General features: G+C 35.5%; 1 protein-coding gene and 1 long non-coding RNA gene across 2 annotated transcripts in view; both read left to right on the plus strand.

The window, feature by feature from the left end:
• Window positions 1-17,082, plus strand: part of tio (zinc finger domain-containing protein tiptop) — a 437,818-nt gene that overhangs the window by 321,071 nt on the left and 99,665 nt on the right. The window lies entirely within an intron of this gene.
• Window positions 14,605-16,699, plus strand: LOC138404768 (uncharacterized). The gene is made up of 4 exons (XR_011238566.1): window positions 14,605-15,147; window positions 15,361-15,477; window positions 15,670-15,744; window positions 16,323-16,699. It is a non-coding gene; the product is annotated as an uncharacterized lncRNA (long non-coding RNA).

The following is a 17,082-nucleotide window of genomic DNA, read 5'->3' on the forward strand; positions in this document are numbered from 1 at the left end:
CGACTCTGAGGAAAGTATCAAGTGTGGTAGAGTCCTAACACAAAACATAACATATTTAGAGATGGGTCGTTGTATCAATGGAAGGTAAACAAAGTAAATATGTCGAGTCTATCGATGCTCGCGACTCTGAGGAAAGTATCAAGTGTGGTAGAGTCCTAACACAAAACATAACATATTTAGAGATGGGTCGTTGTATCAATGGAAGGTAAACAAAGTAAATATGTCGAAACTATCGATGCTCGCGACTCAAAGGAAAGTATCAAGTGTGGTAGAGTCAATTTGTTACGTAATTAAAGGGCTTAATAAAAACTAATAAATTTAATTTATAAAGATAAATAATATTTAAACAATAATTAAAACAATAAACTTATACTTAAAGAAACAGAGTAACAATGTAGAACAAAGTTTGAAATAGAATGTATGGATTTTGGGATATCTGGGAAATATATGTGATTTGGAACTGGAGAGGATAATGAGTGGTCTAAAGGACGAGGGCGAGATTTGGTTTGTTTACATAATAATCATTTGTTTACAATATAATGGAGTACATTTTAAAATAGGCTTATTTACTAATGTGAGGTCTAAAGGTTATAGATAGGTACAATTATAGGTTAGTAGGTATAGTTAGATATATTATTAAATTATATTGAGTTAGTACTTATCTCTAATACTTAGGTATAGCTTAGGTATAGAAGTTCATATGGAGATATGGAGGTTATCTAACACTAACACAAAGCATAACATATTTAGAGATAGGTCGTTGTATCAATGGTAGGTAAACAAAGTAAATATTATGTCGAGTCTATCGATGCTCGCGACATAATATATTTAGAGATGGGTCGTTGTATCAATAGAAGGTAAACAAAGTAGTTAATTTGTAGAGTATATCGAGGCTCGCAACTCAGAGGAAAGTATCAAGTGTGGTAGAGTCCTAACACAAAACATAACATATTTAGAGATGGGTCGTTGTATCAATGGAAGGTAAACAAAGTAAATATGTCGAGTCTATCGACACGGCCGCGGGGGGCAAAACGCGCAGTCAGCGAAGAAACCGTGTTAAAACAAACGTTGTTTGCTAAATACCCGGGGAGAACGGCTATTACAATATTTGCTAGAATCTCGTTATTTTTAAGTATCTCCCTCCAGTGGCTGCAAAAGTTTGCAGGGGTTGTCGATTCATTTCAATCTGATTTGTTGATTAGTAAAATTTAGATGTTGTCGTTAGTGGTAAGATAACTCATGTTTTGTGGAATTGTGCATTTGAAATTGGCATGATAACACGCGCTTTAATATTGTGTCACGCGGACATGGTGTCAATAATTAATTTTAATAATTAATTAATTAAAACTGCCATCAAATTTTGTAACTTTATACAAATAAAACTTTGATGTCAATTTCGGTTTTATTTTAACGAATTGTGCAGAATGACAGTGGAACTGATTTTTAGCGCACTAAAATTTTAGAGTATTCGCATCCTTTTCTTATTAATGTAAAATGAAAAGGACAGAGACAGTTTGACAGTTTTAAAGTTAATTTAGAGCTGTCAAACCTCGTGATTTTAGCTGCCACTCCCGAGCCTACTGTTTTTGTAGCGTGCACTAAAATTTAGTCTTTAAAATTCATGTTCCGTCCTTTTTTAGCAATACATGTTAAAAAGTAAAAGATGCAGATACTCTAAATTTAGTTTAGAGAAAGACAACAGAATCTGCGCCATTATTAGCTTAATTCCTTTTTTCTATTAAGTTACTTTTGATAATGAATTAATATTGTTCCAAAATTTTCCAAATTATTGGTAACGAAACTTGAACGTTTCATCTAAAGTTAAAATCTACGAGTGTTGCGCATTAGAGTGGAACAGACAACGTTTATGTTTTCTTAAACTTAAACAATAAAATGTAAGAAAAACACCGACGTTAATCATCGAATAACTTTTGAAACTCTTTAAGGTGACACAAACTATTGTTGTGTGTATTCTTTTGAGAATTATTTGGTAAAGTTTGAGGAGCGCCGGCCACCGACTGCGCGCCGTCATAGCGCGGCGACGTACCGCTGTAAATTATAATGTTTTATGGGTTAATACTGCAGATAAGGCGGGGGTAAGGAGCCTATTATTAACCGTGTTAACGGGGTCCCGGGTGGAGGTGGGGTAACTGTACAGTGCAACTTTGGAAACACTCGTGTGTAGGGTAAATGAAACACAAAGTATCAAGTTTTGTTGAGATGTTTTCGATTTAATTTTGTAGTTTCTAACATATTTTGCATTTTTTCTTTCTATTCTGTGAGCTAAATAAATCTTTATTTATTTACCTAGTGACACTTTTATTTTCACTCCAATAATGCAACTTTTTGAGTTATATATCTACTCGTATGTTACTTAAGTATCATAATAATGAATGTTTTATGGGTTAATACTGCAGATAAGGCGGGGGTAAGGAGCCTATTATTAACCGTGTTAACGGGGTCCCGGGTGGATGTGGGGTAACCGTACAGTACACCCAAAATACTTGTGTGTGTGGTAAAAGTGATAAAACGAAACACAAGGTAGAGTACGCGGCAGAAAATATTGTACATCGAGTATCGACCTCTAGAAACAGATGAGTGTTCTATCTGTCGTTGAGACCGACAAAACGTCACATAGGTATGAGTGACAGAGACGACGCTCTACAAAGCCGAAATCTCATTCTAAAGGTCGGTGTACAATATATCTTGACGGCTACTGTATCATGTTTTGTTAAAATGTTCCGATGCGAGACTCGATCGACTATTCGGTAAATGCTTTTTGTGTTTAGGTCGCGATTTTGATTGAGTGGTTGTAATAGTAATTATTGTGCCCTAATCAAGTTAATATTGCAGTTAGGTTATAAAGAGTAAACCTCTCGATAAGCCTCTACGCGTGTGATCAGTATCTTCGCGCAAGTTTTTAACAAGAGAGGACGTTTAAATAACTAATCAAAAATAGCTTATAATGCTGCTTTTCTGTCTGACTTTATATTCACTTCTGGTATCCTTTTAGAAGTTCCCTAAATGTCGTGAATTGTGGTACTATTAATCCTACTTCCTACTAATATTATAAATGTGAACGTGTGGATGTTTGGATGTTTAGATGTTTGGATGTTTGTTACTCAATCACGCAAAAACTATTAGACGGATTTGGCTGAAATTTGGAATGGAGATAGATTATACCATGGATTAAGACATAGGTTATTTTTATCCCGGAAAATCAAAAAGTTGCCGCGGGATTTTGAAAAACGTAAATCCACGCGGATGAAGTCGTGGGTATCAGCTAGTTATTCTATAAAAAGTTGCATTCAAGGCTCTGACGTGAGTCAGAAAATAGGGGTAAAAAGTGGCAATACCGCTACCGCAGCGAGCATGCACTCTCCCTTAGAATATGATATTTAACGAGGCACCCCCGCGATGTAATTGTGTCGAATGCGCCTCATAATGACTATTTATGTGGCGAGACGGGGGAAATTATTTTTTATTGTTTTATATACGCAAGGGCTGCCATTTTTTATTAAAATAATGTGACGTTATCAGTACCCTTATTATAAATGCGAAAGTATGTTTGTTGGTTTGTCCTTCAATCACGTCGCAACGGAGCAACGGATTGACGTGATTTTTTGCATGGGTATAGATAAAGACCTGGAGAGTGACTTAGGCTCCTTTTTACCCCGGAAAATCAAAAAGTTCCCAAGGGAAAATATCTAAAAAACCTAATTCCACGCGGACAAAGTCGTGGGCATCAGCTAGTTAATGTATATTTTTATTATAATATATAAAAGGAGAAGCTGACTGACTGACTGATCTATCAACGCACAGCTGAAACTACTGGACGGATCGAACTGAAATTTGGCATGCAGATAGCTATTATTATTAGCGAGGAGAAGCGGGTTCGATTCCTGCCGGTCCGCAATTTTTGATATGTACTTAAAATTATTTAGAAATTTTCTTGAAGTTTAGGTAAAACACTATAAAAATTATAAAAAATATCAAAGAGTTATTTTTGAAAATACCTCGAAACTATTTGCACACCATTAATTTTTTTACTAATTCGTAGTCTACTAAATGCCGATTTAGCTGTCATACTACGTTAAATACCTATAGGAACACATTAATTTTATTCATAATCTAGCTTCGTCCTCGTGGACTACACAAATTTCAAACCCCTATTTCACCTCCTTAGGGGATGAATTTTCAAAAATCCTTTCTAAGCGGATGCCTACGTCATAATAGCTATCTGCATGCCAAATTTCAGTCCGATCCGTCCAGTAGTTTGAGCTGTGCGTTGATAGATCAGTCAGTCAGTCAGTCACCTTTTCCTTTTATATATTTAAAGATGAAAATATTGATAACAGGATCTAAGATCAACAAATATTACACCAAACTAAACAGGTATCTACACATCTTCGCCATCCAAGGTAAGTCTAATTAATTCTACACATTACACTTATCGGATGTTCAGTTCAGCACACAGATAACTTCGCTGACCGAACGACCCAATAAAAAGGCAAATAGCCGTAATCCCATTGTTTGGAATAACCGATATTTACCATATCTCACAGGTAGGCAATCTCGCGTGGCCCGTCTTAACTTACCCGCTTTATACACTACCCATATCTTAACATTTGTGGTCCAAGGTTTAAAATAAAGCGGGAACTTTTTTTCACGTACGTCTGACTATTATACTGGCAAAAATGAAGACGAAGGTAGTACTGATGATCATTGATATGATAACACAAAAAAAACGCAAAAAGAACTGTTCTATATTTTGTAAAATTTCACGATATATTGCAAATAAAACATCTGACCGACGCTAGAGGTCAACGAACATTGCGAAAGTAGGCTACTCGGAGTCAATGCCGCGTCGTAGGTGGAGCATTGACCCGAGTTTTACACGTTATACATTGCGGGTTTGAAAAATACTAAATCACCTACAAAATGAGGCAAATGGTTATTGGTATTGGATTGTGTTTAGGTAGTACAACAGTAACGCTAAGTTTTTGCTAGCGTTCTGGTTATACCCTGTATAAGAAGGGAGAAAAGTTACGACTTCTTTCCTACAAACATAAGCTTCATACAAAAACTGCAACCTCCATACATAGGTTTAAACCTATGTACATTCTCTAACATAGGTTTAAATAACCTTTAATTCAGATAATGAAGAAGCAACTGCGATTACAATATCTCACACGTTAGCAATCTCGTGGGGCTTGTCTTAACTTCCCCACTTTATGCACGAGGTATCGGTGCTACAGTGGTCTAAGTTACAAACGAAGCGAGGAATATGACAGTTTAAAATGAGTCATGCTCTCAACTTTGTTTCAAGGACAAACGCTTCATTATATTATTTTAAAAAAAACACCCTTATTTAGTACTAGAATCTAGATAATGCTCGTCAATTCGTCCTTGAGAGAAGAGTATAGATAACGTGACATTTGTATTGAAGTCCCACATTTGAAAAAGTTGTATGGCTTTTAAATTTTCTGTCATGTATGGGACAAAATTTACTGTTCTTGTAAGTCCTACGTAACACTATTTGTGTTTTCTATTGTGATAATAGCAACAATAACAAAACATCCTGGTTGCTTGGTGTTGGTACGCCTTAAAGTATCTATAACGATATCAAAGCCGCTTGTTCCCAAAGTCAAAGTCAAAGTCAAATGATTTATTCAAAATACATAGGTAATTAATGACTCTTTTTGATTGTCAGATGTTGGATTTCTAAGATATAGTGGTGATAATTATTACGCAAACTTAAAACTAAAGCTACGAGGGTTCCAAACGCGCCCAGGTCTGAGAAGAGGCCACAAAAAAACTCAGCCGGGTATTCTTTTTATTATCCCCATGACTTGAACCGCTCAGTAAATATTTCATTTATCGCCGAGATTAGAGCAAATCTGCAATTGTGCCGTGTATTGATACAGCCATCCACTCGCTAATCTATCGCTAATGTGTGCTTTATGTTAGCGAGTTTACGCGCGTTATTTTATCTAGTTTCATTGCATCTAAGCCGTTACGTGTAAATATTTGAGGTTCATTGTTGGAAGTTTATTGGTACAAGGGATTAGATCGGCTTCTTTGTACTAGGCTAGGTGTTTTTCTATTTGATAATGTTTTATTGTTTATAAGCTTACTAGCTGATGCCCGCGACTTCGTCCGCGTGAAATTAGGTTTTTTAAAAATCCCGTGGGATTTCTTTGATTTTCCGGGATAAAAAGTAGCCTAATGGTAAAAGTACCCATGCAAAAAATCACGTCAATCCGTTGCACCGTTGCGACGTGATTGAAGGACAAACCAACAAACAAACACACTTTCGCATTTATATAAGGGTACTGATTCTCGCGACTTCGTCCGCGTGGACTACACAAATTTCAAACCCCTAGATTTTACCCCTTTAGGGCGTTTGTGCACTCATCTGTATTCGATTCGTATCTGTGATTCTTCGAAGTGGCCGTCATACAAATACGTACTCATTCGATTCGTATTTTTACGTCATAATACTGTCTAGATATCTACATGTCAAATTTCAGCCCGATCAGTCCAGTAGTTTGAGCTGTGCGTTGATAGATCAGTCAGTCAGTCACCTTTTCCTTTATGATGATACAATAGGTAAGTATACTCGTATTTTGTACACTTATCTCCAATTTTTCAATCGCAAAAAATATTAAACTGAGGAATAAAATCAAATAAAATTGACGTTTTTAACAATTTTTGTATTGGAAATCTGTTAAAATTTCAAATTTACTTTTCAGCTAAAGTTTATTTGCCAATTGAAAAATCAACCCTTGTAAACAGATTTCGAAACTAACCCTTAACTACTCAATACAAATCTGTACAGATAATAATCGCCACATAAGCAAGAACCTCATCGTCCCAACCCTTTCTCGATTCCAAAGACAAAACACATTCACACACACACCTTGCACCCTAGTGTGCAAGGTGGTGCGAAAATGGAATTAAAGGGGGGGTAAGAGGGGGTAAAATGCAAAGGAATCACCCGACGCGCGCGGGGGCCAAAGTGTCCCAGACCGGACACTTTGAACGAATTATGACGGTCATTATTAGAACGTGGACAGAATTAAATTGCCTCCTCCCTCCCCATTTCCCCCCCTACCTTCCGGCTAAGTATGCCCGCATAATGATACCTGTCTGATACTAGCAACACTTATCTGCGGGGCAAGAGAGGTTTTGTAATAAGTACAGATTTTTTCTTTCATATGAATTAGATTAAAGAGGTGTTAAATTAAATACTTACCTAATAGATATTTTATGATATGGAACATGGTTAGAAAATAAATAGTAACCGCATAAAAATAAGACTATAATCAAATTGAACGTAGATATAATTTTTTTTTTTTGATCCGAACTAGAAATTGAATTTTTTTATCAGAAACTAGCTGATGTGGATTTAAGTGTTTTAAAATTTCGTGTAAACTCTTTGATTTTCCGGGATGAAAAGTACCTAGTCTATGTCACTCTCCAGGTGTTTATCTAAATCAATGCAAAAAAACACGGCGATCCGTTGCTCGCTTGTGGCGTGATTTAAGGATAAACGAACAAACCAATGAACCAACAAATCAACGAACGAACACACTTTCGCATTTATAATATGGGTAGTGATCAAGATCAATATCAGAAGAATAATTAAAAAGCCTCGATAGCTCAACGGTTAAAGGAGCGGACTGAAAACCGAAAGGTCTTTGGTTCAAACCCCACCTGTTGTACTATTGTCGTACCTACACCTAGCACAAGACAAAGACATGTCTTGAGTCATAACCATTTTTTCTTTTCCATAAACACAGTTCGAATTCAATTTTCTATTACGAATCCGGGCTAATCCATACTAATATTATAAATGCGAAAGTGTGTCTGTCTGTCTGTCTGTCTATCCGTCTGTCTGTCTGTCTGCTAGCCTTTCACGGCTCATCCGTTCAACCAATTTTGTCGAAATTTGGTACCGTGATAGCTTGCACCCCGGAGAAGGACATAGACTTTTTATTCCGGAAAATCAAAGAGTTCCCACGGGATTTTCAAAAACATAAATCCACGCGGACGAAGTCGCGGGCATCATCTAGTCCTATTTAAAAATACAACTAATGTCTGTATTAAGTTTTTTTTTGCGGTTAAAATTAGTTCAATTGAGTAGATAAGTTTATCCTTTTTTCTGATAACGGCTAAAGATGAAAGAAACAAGTTAGAAATAAGTTCAGCCACTTAGCATCCCTCATTCAAAAATGTCCACATCTCCACGAAACAAAAAGCGCCATAATTCACAGACGAGTAGCGCAGCATCCGTTTTAATCCCGTACAGGAAAGATAAAAATCGTGAGGGACTCATAAGATCATGTGTAAAGCTGGGCACACACGTACATAGATTTGCTTGAGTTATTATGTCCAAAACCTGCATGTATCCTAAATAAGTTAGTAAGCTGTGATAGCCTAGTGATTAGGACGTCCGCCTCCTAATCGGAGGTCGGGGTTCAAATCCGGGCACGCACCTTTAACTTCTCACAGTTACATATAATATATTATGTTGTTACATGCATGTTTTTATAAAATTGCATATTAGGTATGCTCTTCTAGAATGATATCTTGAACACATTTTGAGCTTGCTTTGCTTTGTATAAGTACTGAAAGTCATTTACGCTGACTAACATGGTTTTCACTCAGAATATACGTTTGTACCAATAAAAGCATTTTTGAGAAAAACTTGACTTATGTAGTTTTAGAAATGACCGATTCAACTTCAAATGTCTTTAATCTGTTAAAAAATGTTAGTTAGTTTGCAATAAATTAACGTAATACCAAACATTGATTCGCGTTCTTCACATATTATTATTTACGCGAGTGGTCCCGCGCGAAAATGTTGGTTGCAATTAAAAAAAAAAAAGCCTACCTCTAATTTTTTTTAAAAAATATATTTTGTATGTACACTTTTTTTTTATTATCTTTCCTTTTTTTTACTTTTTTCTATTATTAATATCTTTTTTTATTATTATTATTTGCTTGTTGGTTGCAATAGTACGCTCCATTTGGTGCAACCATGGAAAGCAATATTAAGTCAGAATATTTTTACGGCAAGTTTGAATCGTGTACACCCAGCTTAAGGGCCCGAGTCGGCGTGTATAGAGCGGGCTTTATCAACACGTGTAACCGTGTATTAAGTTTGATTTATACCTCTTTATATCGCAAATGTATTAGGGAAGGTCCCTTCGGAACACTCGTGTGCTTTAATGTCCCCAGTTTATGGCTTGTAATTGCCGCCCTCATTGGAGCCTAGTGGTTAAGACGTTCGATTTCTATTCGGGAGGTCGGGAGTTCGATTCCGGGTACGCACCTCTAACTTTTCGGAGTTATGTAAGACTAGCTGATGCCCGCGACTTCTTACCCGTGGATTTAGGTTTTCAAAAATCCCGTGGGAAGCCTTTGCTTTTCCGGGATAAAAAGTAGCCTATGTCACTCTCCAGGTCTTTAAAGTTACCCTTGCAAAAAATTACGTCGATCTGTTGCTCCGTTGCGACGCGATTGAAGGACAAACCAACAAACCAATAAACCAACAAACAAACACACTTTCGCATTTATACAAGGTAGTGATGTAAGTAATTAAATATCACTTGCTTTAACGATAAAGCAAAACATCGTGAGGAAACCTGCATACCTGAGAGTTTTCCATAATATTTTTAAAGGTATATGTGAAGTTTGCCAATACGTATCTGCTTGGCTAACGTGGCGGACTATGGCCTAACCCTTCTCTTTCTAGAGGAGACCCGTTAAGATGATGATGTATTAAATTCATTATTTTTTGTTTCAGGTATGTGTAACGGTTGATCACAATTTACGTCTCATAGTAAGTACCTAAACGACTGTCAATATACCAGAGTGAACTAGAGTGAGCGAACTCTCGGTTTGATCCTGATCCGGCGATATGTCAATTATGTAACACAGACGTCAGAAACTGTATAGAAATGGTAGAGGTTTCTACCATCGCGAACATGACTAATTGGGTATTTGACTACATCCATCCATACTAATATCATAAATGCGAAAGTGTGTCTGTCTGTCTGTCTGTCTGCTAGCCTTTCACGGCCCATCCGTTCAACCGATTTTGACGAAATTTAGTACGAAAATCAAAGAGTTCCCACGGGATTTTCAAAAACCAAAATCAACGCGGACGAAGTCGCGGGCATTAATCTAGTCAAAAATAAATTATTTCTCAATGATAATTAAATAGAGGATCTTGCAAAATACGTAAAATCCACGTCCTTTGTTAGTTTTAAGTGCCCATTTTAAATTATCAATAAAATTTAAAAAGTATGATATGACGTCACATTCCAGTATTTCATAGAATCTCGCATTATACTAAGCGCGCGTTTTGACGTTTGATAAAAGTCACTGATTTGACTAGTTGTCCAATACCGTACTATAGTGAAAGTACTCGTTATTGTGAAAAATGACTTACAGTACGCGGCAGCAGAAAATAATGAACATCGACCTTTAGAAAGAGATAGCGGTTTTGTAGAGCACTGTCTCTGTCGTAGACAAAACGTCACCTAGGTATGAGTGACAGAGACACGCTCTACAAAACGAAATGTCATTCTAAAGGCCGATGTATAAGTCCCGCAAATTGTTAATGCGCGTGGCCGCCATTTTAGTCACGTCAGCACTAGACTGAAGTTTCGAGCTGATGGTATATTTTTACTTAAATAGACAAAATGACGTCATTTCGATTTTAATGAGACATGGTTCCAGCGCAATAGCAATTTGCGGGACTTATACATTATTTTCTGCCGCGTTCTGTACTCTGTAGGTACAATAAAATTGTGCAGTTCACTTTACATACAAAATTAAATGAAAAGTACCATAATGTTAAAATTTTGAGTTAGTTTATCTCATATTAATTTCTCTATGAATTTTTTAAATATGTATAATACATAACATTTACATAAATTATCGCAGGTCAAGAATTTAATAAAGAGTAAAAATTTTATGACGACGACATTAGAACCGTAGTGAAGTGCAGCGCAATTATCGATATCAGCGGACATTTACGGCTTTTAATTAAAACCAACCCACTTACGTCCATTTGATATTATATGACGCGCTCTCATATTTTCATGTTTTATTTTTATCGTAACTATATTTTTTATTAGCAACTTCGTTCAAATTGCAATAAATTAATTAATTAATTGCAAATGTTTGCACTTATGTTTAGTGATTGAATACGTTTTAAAAAAGGATCCTAAATGTACCTAATTTTACGTACTAGGGAGTCATGAAAGTAAAGCATACAATATATTATCGGTATTTTTTAAGTAGGTAATTGATTTTTTCATCAAAAGTATGAAGTATCGTGCGTTTTTAAAACGGACTAAAAAGTGTTAAATAACTATAAATTTGCTATGAGAATACTTGTAAGATTCAGGACTAATTGCACATGTGATGTAATTGGTGTATGATTGATACCTAACAGCCGTACTCAGAGTCGCTTAATCGTTACTTAAGTTTAGTTAAAACGAGACAGTGATATCAGAGATACAGATCTCTCACATATATCTGTCTCGTTTTAACTCAATCTTAAGTAACAATTAGAGACTCTGAGTACCGCGGTAAGTCACAATTTCATTCCTAGGCAAACGATATGAACTGTTGGTAAGAGTTTTCCCAACAACAGGTACATTATAACGACGACATTAGAACCGTAGTGAAGTGCAGTACAATTATTTATCGATATCAGCGGACATTTACGGCTTTTAATTAAAACCAACCCACTTACGTTCATTTGATATTATGTGACGCGGGTAACTTGAACTCTTATATTATTTTCATGTTTTATTTTTATCGTAACAATATTGTTTATCTGTAACTTCGTTTAATTTGCAATTAATTATTTACATAATTATAAAAATATAACTAACCATCAGTACTTTCACCTGTCTTCATTTTGCCAGCCTTCTGGTTACACCCGTATATCTATCGCCTTATATTTAGATCGTGTAGCAAAAAGTTACCTATGTGTTTTGTTTTGTTGAAAATGCGCTGCGTCCGTATAATGGCCGGAACTAGTGTCGTCCGTTTATCGACGTCCGATATTTACGGTTTTTAATTAGAGCCCCGCGCTAATATCGACACGTGATGCGGTCGCGCCTTGCCGTCGCGTCCGTTTTGTTAGCGAAATCTGCACAATTTTGTTGGTTTAGTAAAAGAACCGTTAAATTTGGGAATCGGGACGTGTATTTTATAGTGAAAAATACTAGCTTATGCTCACGACTTCATCCGGGTGGACTACACAAATTTCAAACCCCTATTTCATCCCCTTAGAGATTGAATTTTCAAAAATCCTTTCATAGCGGATGCCTACGTCATAATAGCTATCTGCATGCCAAATTTCAGCCCGATCCGTTTGTTGAGTTTGAGCTGTGCGTTGATAGATCAGTCAGTTAGTCACCTTTTCCTTTTATATGTAAATATTTAGAAGATTCCCGTCACGCCTTGTGTTTGTTGCAGGCCTTATTGCTCCAACAACATTCAAAAGCTACCATACTTTACTTCCTTTTTCTTTTAGTTGTTTACTCCCTTAATCTCCATCGACAGTCAGTAACACGTACCATTTTGAAAATTAAAACGGACGAAAAAAGAATTTCTATTCGTAAGAGCCGTTTGCATAATGAATGCACGGATATTGGACATCGGCGACTTAGGGTAGGAGCAGATTAGCGACTGTTTTGTCGTGTCGGTCGTCTCTCAACTCTAGCTTGCACAACAACACTATACAGATTGATAGTGACACAAATAAAATAATTTGTCCAATCTAGTAACCATATTATATTGATTGCCGTTAAATAAAAATTATTAACTGTGCAAAAGAGCTTATTTTCTCCTCTCAAAATGAGAAGGGCGTAAGCCATAGTTCATCACACTAGCCAAGTGCGGATTGACAGATTTCACTTCACGCACCTTTGCGTGGCATTGTAGAGAAGCCTCACACATATAGGTTTCTGCACGATGTTTTGGTGTACCATTAAATCAGTTGCTTAAAACGCACATTACTCCGAAAAGTTAGAGGTGCGCGCGGAATCGAACCCTGGATCTCGTGAATAGGAGGTACCAGTCTTAACCACTAGGACTAGACTATCACCACTGTTTGCTGCTGTATATTTTTCGATTAGAGTATGAATCACAAATAACAAGTGGCTTGGGTGGAAAATATAATATTATGTCCCTTATCTGCACCTTCATATTTATCCACACTTAATTAGTTGAGCAACATTTTGTCGAGCGACATGTTGCTAGTGTGGTCTTATTATCTCATAGGGTAAAATACAATGAAATGAAATGAAATGAAATGAAATGAAATGAAATGAAATGAAATGAAATGAAATGAAATGAAATGAAATGAAATGAAATGAAATGAAATGAAATGAAATGAAATGAAATGAAATGAAATGAAATGAAATGAAATGAAATGAAATGAAATGAAATGAAATGAAATGACATGACATGACATGACATGAAATGAAATGAAATGAAATGATTTATTTGTTTTAAAAGGTCTTTTTAAAATTGTGCCAGGGACCCTGAAGTAAGTTTGTAAAACCTGTATCTCAGGGTCCCCAATGTATGTAACATTAAATCAAAATAATGTAAATTATATTTTGTAATGACGTCACTTTAATGCTTTTTCCAGAAAATTAACATTAGAAAACTGTAAATACTCGTAAATCAGTTCAAGTTTTCTTGTGCAAGTGGGCCGTACTCTTTCAAAATTGTAATGAATCAGGATTAAGCCGACATAGGCGACGGTGTGTTTATTTAAATGAGCCCCCTTGATTAAAGGACCAGTCTCTACTTTGCACCTGCATAGTAAGTATTGGAGCTTACGTATTCCTGAATTACGATACAGATCTGCCGAGTTTATTCTTTACTAAATGCCTAATTATTGATGGTTTCACATCTACTATTTTTAATTATTGCATTAATTTTGAGTTTAACTACTTACCTACTTTTTAGGGTTCTGCACCTCAAAAGGAAAAACGGAACCCTTATAGGATCACTTTGTTGTGTGTCTGTCTGTCAAGAAACCTACAGGGTACTTTCCGTTGACCTAGAATCATGAAATTTGGCAGGTAGGTAGATCTTATAGCTGACATTTGGTAAAAAATCTGAAAACCGTGAATTTAGGGTTAGATCACACAAAAAAAAATTAAATTGTGGTAATGAACTAATAATTAGTATTTTCAACTTTCGAAGTGAGATAACTATATCAAGTGGGGTATCATATGAAAGGTCTTCACCTGTACATTCTTAAACAGATTTTTTTTTTAAATTATCGTGCAAAATGTCGAAAAAATACGACTGCAGTACGGAACTCTGGTTGCGCGAGCCTGACTCGCACTTGTTTTTAATCCTTAAAAAAACCTAAATCCACGCGAACGAAGTCGCGAGTATCATCTAGTACCTAATAAAGAAACTATAAAGTCCCAAGTCACAACACAAACAAGACAGTTGGTCTACCTAAGTCTCATCAAAAAGTCCCAAATAAAGGATGACCCCAAGTTGACTTCATTTGCAGTCTAAGTTAAAATCAATTATGCCCACGGGCGGTTCACGGCCATACAAATTCCGTTCCCTTACAAATGCGAATAGCAAAATAGAAGTTGACAGATTCGACCACAGAACGATACAATAACACACGTTCACTGCCTGCTGCCTGCCTGACGCCATTTTGTTATTGTTGTTAAGCGTTGAGCAGGGTGGTTGCGTCGATTTATTTCCGTACATTTCTGTTCCCTTCGCAACAATTGTTATTATAGTACATTATTTCAATATAATTTATTGGAATGTATTATAAGTGCTGTGTTCCCGATTGTAACAGTACGCGAAAAGACGCTATATTACATAAGTTTCCACAGTGTGACAAAAGACTCAAAAAGTGGCTTAAGTATATAAATTGTGATGTTTTGCGAAGTAAAAGTACAATAGATCTTAAAAATAAGTCTCAATTGTGTCATAAGCACTTTGAAAAGCGTTTTGTGACACAAAAATCTCGTCTTGCAGTAACAGCATTTCCTACTTTGTTCCTGCAATCTGAGATCCTCAGTGGTACTCCATCCATTACACTGCATGATTCTGAAGAAATTTGTACTAGTAAGTTTTCATGGCTTTTTGTATTGTATATTGTTCATATCATTCATCTAATCACAGTCCAGTTGTTTTGTCCAATGTATCACAACCTTCTTTAGCATACATTTTACAACCAAACCGAAGAAAATGTATTTCTATGCCTGAATCATCTTACCACCGTGTAGCACTAATTTTGGCCTTTAATTTTAAAATGATTAATATTTAATTTACTTTCAGGATCAGAGAAGATTGACCTTGATCATAATTATTATGCTTCCAAAAATATATATAATGACCACAACTATTGTACACAGCTGCAAACATCACAATCAGCAAGTGAAAATGAGCTTTTAGGTGAGAAAATATAATTTATTATTATTTGAAACAATATTCATAATAATATTACTAATAAGTCGTTTCTTTGCTAACTTTGAAAGATAGCCAAAAGAGATAGATAAAAGAACCTTGGAGTGTTTTAAATAACTTACTATATCAAACTTTTTTATCGATGTTTGCCTATTTGTACTCATTAAACTTATTTTTTAGAAGGATTGCCCACTACTTTTAAAAGAAAATTAGAAGAATATTTGATTACAGATTGTCAACAAAGTATTTCCTCAGGTAATCATCTATTTATTAATAGCCTTAATATAGTAACCACAGGAATAAGGATATCTGCTCTTTTCATTGATCAGTGTTAACTACAGGTCAAAATTTTCATAAATAAGTTATTACTAGACTATGTTTTTAAGCTTAAATGAGATATTTAAATGTGTATAACAATTAACAAATTAATCGCGGTGTGTTACCCATCCATACTTATCTTATAAATGCGAAAGTGTGTCCCGTCTGTCTGTCTGTCTGCTAGCTTCTCACGGCTCAACCGTTCAACCGATTTTGACGAAATTTGGTACAGAGGTAGGTTGCAACCCGGGGAAGGACATAGGCTTACTTTTTATCCCGGAAAATTAAAGAGTTCCCACAGGATTTTTAAGAATCTAAATCCATGCGTACGAAGTCGCGGGCATCATCTAGTACTTTATAAACAAGATTTATTTATATTTTTAATATGCACATACATAACATATTATGCACATAGTGCAAATACTTATTAGAGCAAATCAAATCAAACATGTAATTTTTATAACAGGTACCCAATATATCAATTGTAATTATATATAATACTCTTGCAATTCCAGGTTCCACTACCATGCCACTTAAAAAGAGAAGGAATCCTAGAATCATTAAAAGAATAATTGAAGTTCTTTCACCAAAATGCAAACATCTTTACAAGAAATATAGGATTTCCCAAAAAACTCTTAACCTTATTCGTAGACATAAAAAAGCTTGGACAGTGAAAATGTGTATCAAAAATTGGAAAAATTGAACCCAATTGCCAAAAAAATACTCACAATGCAATTAAGATTGTGCGGAAAGAAGAAGAAACAAAGAAGGTTTACAGAAGATGAAAAAAAAAATTTCTTATCCTTACTTAATCAGGGGCCAAAATCATATCGATATTTAATAAAGGTTTTAAAAGATTTAAAAGAAAATAAATAAATGTCTTGAAATAAAATGTGTTTTTTATTTTTAGAATCAATTAATTTAGGTTATTTAAGTAAAAAACCCTTTAGGTACCTAATAAAACAATTTCAAAATACAAGAAGCTAAAGCTGCAGGAAAAAATTCCTCTAAAATACAAAACTAGAATTCAGAGCCGCGCAAAGGAGGCAATTTAAAAAAATATCTTGCCAAGCTACTGGCTCAAATAATCTGATCCTATTGGTTAGTAGAGAAATAGCAAAATAGAGTTTGACAGATGATCGACCAATCACGGGCTGCATTTCAAGGGTGTCAAAATTTGTTTGCCCGTGAGCCATCTGATACGTAGTATCCCTATTAATCTGTGATTATGCCCGCGATTGTTTCGTTAGTTCCACAAATGTTTTTTGTCCCCGC

Source organism: Maniola hyperantus, chromosome 3, assembly GCF_902806685.2.
Source record: "Maniola hyperantus chromosome 3, iAphHyp1.2, whole genome shotgun sequence".
In the NCBI taxonomy this organism is placed as follows: domain Eukaryota; kingdom Metazoa; phylum Arthropoda; class Insecta; order Lepidoptera; family Nymphalidae; genus Maniola; species Maniola hyperantus.